This window comes from Erinaceus europaeus, chromosome 16 (assembly GCF_950295315.1).
Source record: "Erinaceus europaeus chromosome 16, mEriEur2.1, whole genome shotgun sequence".
Classification (NCBI taxonomy): Eukaryota; Metazoa; Chordata; class Mammalia; order Eulipotyphla; family Erinaceidae; genus Erinaceus; species Erinaceus europaeus.
This window is the reverse complement of record NC_080177.1, coordinates 27968257-27972062: the sequence shown is the minus strand read 5'-3', so window position 1 is coordinate 27972062 and position 3806 is coordinate 27968257. Positions and strand designations below refer to the sequence as shown.

At 39.5% G+C, this 3806-nt stretch overlaps 1 pseudogene; it reads left to right on the top strand.

The window, feature by feature from the left end:
• The first annotated feature begins 200 nt into the window (after positions 1-200).
• On the top strand, positions 201-311 carry LOC132533648 (U11 spliceosomal RNA; annotated as a pseudogene).
• The last annotated feature ends 3495 nt before the right edge of the window (positions 312-3806 follow it).

Below are 3806 nucleotides of genomic sequence, written 5' to 3'. Positions count from 1 at the left end.
GATATTAAAAGAAACAATTAATGCTGACAGATGTGTTTGTGTGAGTAATGCAATGAGAGCAGTTTTAAAACCTACTCCGGAGTTAGAAGTGACCTCTAGTGGTTCATTTAGGCTACTAATATTTTTCCTGTTTTCTGGTTCTTAAAAAATCCATGGCTGACATTAAAAAAAATATATATATATTTTTTTTTAAAGAAACAACTAAGGGCTTCTTTCATAAGTGACACATGTAGGGCAGCTTGTTTGCTCTACGTGCAGAATAGACATCAAGAGATTTCAGAAGCAGAATTTTTGTTGTTTGTGGAGCCCTAAAAAAAAAAAAACTACATTTTCTAGTTTAATTTAGAAAAAATATCAGACATTTCAATTAATAAATCTAAACCATCTGTAGTCCATGCTGGAGCCACTATTAATAAATTGTTCTCACAAAGACTTTGCAGCTCCAATTTAGCAGGTCAAGTGTGTGTGTGTGTGTTTAATTCTTTTACTATTCCATATATATATGCATCACTTTCTGCAATACTGTATTTATTGGTTCTTAAACATGTGTTTTATAAAGCCCAGTGAAAGGATGATTAGTCATTATCAATAACCTAGTGCTGAACAATCTCTTCACGGCTACATAGATAACAGACTCCTCTTATTTTTTTCATTCTTTGCCTCGCTAGGTTTTTGATTGTTCATTGGTTTCCTCTGCCTGGGATGTCCCTTCACCCTGGGTTAATTAACTCATTTCCTCCATCAAGTCTTTTCAATCTTCAAGACTACCTATGCCTCCTCTGTTATTCAGTCTCACAAAGCTTGTGCAGCTTCTCCCTCATGCTGTTTCTCCTAACTGTAATCAAATAGTCAATTCTGTAATGATTGTTTTAAATTTTTTAATCTTTATTTGTTGGATAGAGACAGTCAGAAATTGAGAAGGAAGGGGGTAATAGAGAGGGAGAGAGACAGAGAGACACCTGCAGCACTGCTTCACCACTTGTGAAGCTTTCCTCCTGCAGGTGGGGTCTGAGGGCTTGAACCAGGGTTCTTACGCACTGTAACAAGTGCGCTCAACCAGGTGCGCCACTACCTGGACCCTGTAATGATTGTTTAATGTCTTCTTCTACTGGTAAATCATAATTCCTGTAAGGGCTGAGGCCATGTCTGATTTGTTCCCTACTGTCTCCTTAGCACGCATCTCAGTACCCAGCACATAAGGGGTACTTAATAAGAATTTACTGAATGAATACACAGTACTCTGTAGGAGACATTTGCCATTAACATCTCTCAGATCCTACTGTATTGGAGATTATATTTCAGAAATGGATTTCCATTTCTTGAAGGTAATTTGCAATTGCTTTAGGTGCACCTGTAACAGCTGTAACAATTTGTTATAACACTGTTTCAACTACTCTTTCATCAGTGTAATGTAAATTTGTACTCAGGGTGCTGAAGAGATGACTCATGATGTAGTGGGCTTGACTTGCATATCAGGGCTCCAGGTTGGAGCTCCAGCACCACATGGGAGTAGGGATGGGGAAAGCTCCAGGGCTATCATGTCTCTGTCTTTCTCCGAATAAAAACAGCAGCCTGGGAGTGGTGAAACTGTATATGCAAGTGAGGCCCAGCTCTGTGAAACAAACAAATTTCTAGTCATAAAAGCAACTCTTGGGCTGGGAAAACAGCTCACTTGGATAGTGCACTGCTTTAGCATGTGCATGACCAAGGTCTGAGTCCAGCCCCCATTGCATCAAAGGGAGCTTTGATTTATTTCACTCTCTGTGTGTGCTTCTCTCTCTCTTAATATGTTTTATTTATTGATTGAATCCTTTCTTTCTTTATTATTGGATAGAAACAAAGAGAAATTGAGAGGGGGGGAGATAGAGAGGGAAAGAGACAGAGAAATACATGAAGCCCTGCTTCACCACTTGTAAAGCTTTTCTCCTGCAGGTGGGGAACAGGGGCTTGAGCTTGGGTCTTTGTGCACTGTACTGTGTGCACTTAGCCAGGTATGCCACTGCCTGGCCCCCTCTGTATATCTCTTTGTCTCTAGCTCTATCTGAAAAAGTCACCCCAGAATGGTGAAGTCCCAGTGATAAAAAAATAAAAAACCTCTTTGCCAAAAAAAAAAAAAAAACTCACATGACACAGATCACATCAAATCATTTCAAAACTCCCTCCCCCCAAAACAAAGAGATAATAAAATTCCAGGAAGGAAAGTATAGTGCAGTCACATCTGTGGTCGCAACTACAAAGTGTCATTTATTCATTTGATAACATTTTGCCACCAACAGGAATTCTCAACAGTACACTCAAAAGATGACAACATTTACCCACTTGTGACTGTTAGACCATCCCAGTCAAATCCTTAGAATCTGGGAGTTGCTATTTGACACTGGGTGCTGAGGACAGGATTGTGACAAATCATACCATGGATCCCTGGGTCCTAGATATGTCACCTGAAACTGAATGCCAACAGTGTAAAATGTTCTGAGCAGGAAGTTGACTGTCTCTAAATCTATCTGGAAAGTCTTATCACTGATATTTTATCTGTACCCTCCACTCTCTGCATTTTATTTTTGGTATAATTGTTTTGATATGGACCCTGAAAAAGCTTCTCTTCTAGTGCTTGTCCAAAGAAGTAGGATTTGGGGCTGGAAAGAGAGCATAAGGAGTATGCAAAAAAATGCTTGAGATACCAAAAAGCCAGAGCTAAGCAGTACTATAGTTGAAAATTAAAAAAAAAAAAAACCTTTTTAAAAAATAGAGGTTTCCCTAAAATCACAATTTTGACATTACTTTTGTAGAAGCAAACATGACTATTGACCTCATTCAGTAGGCATTTAATTCCAAACACTGTCAGACTAAATATCAAGAGATACAAATCATGTGTGTGTATAGTGCTGACAAATGACCTCCAACTTGTTCCTTCCTTCCTTCCTTTCAGAGAAGCTCCCCTCCAATTATTTGTGTAGATGGCTTCTTCTTCTTCTCCTTCCCTCCTCCCCTCCCCCTCCCCTCCCCCTCTCCCTCTTCCTCCTCCTCCTTCTACCAGAGCACTGCTCAGCTCTGGCTTATGGTGGTGCAGGGAACTGAACCTGGGACTTGAGGGAGCCTCAGGCTTGAGAATCTGTTTACATAACCATTATGCTATCTACCCCCACCCAATAGATGGCTTCTTGTCATGGCACCCGTTTCAGCTTAAAAGTCACTCAGAGAAGTCTGGTTTGACTTATCTATGGAACTAGTTTCCTCCTCCTTCAGTCTCTCTTATACAGTTATTTTCTTTCACACTTCTTATCACAAGTCTTCATATATATTTACTATGCCTGTTTATTCCACTAGACTTTACAGTCCCCAAGGGTTGGGATTGTGTTTGTTTTGTTCACATTTGTAACCTCAGTGCTCCATAAAAACGGACAAAAACAAAACACTGAATAAATAATGATTTCTTTGGTTATTTCATTTCATTAAGCATTTTAATATCCATGATTGCATTGTCACTTAAAGTGGGTAAGAGAAAAATGACAATACCAACCCTCTCCATCCCTGAATACTAAAATGAGTTTCTTTGTCGAAAAGCTCCTAGCTTCTCCAGGGTCACTGAGGCAATCAGGAGAGCTGGAAGAAAATGTTTTTTTAGCATTATACTCATTGGAATCTCAGGCACCTGAAACCGCAAATTACCGCCATTACAGCTAAGTAAGAATTAGCAGAATGGTGAAAAGAAGCGTGTACTTATTTGCATAACGAACAGTGGGAGCTATATCATTACTCTGAAATGAAATTCAGTTGTATACATCAGTGAGCTCCTGAAGTAGAGC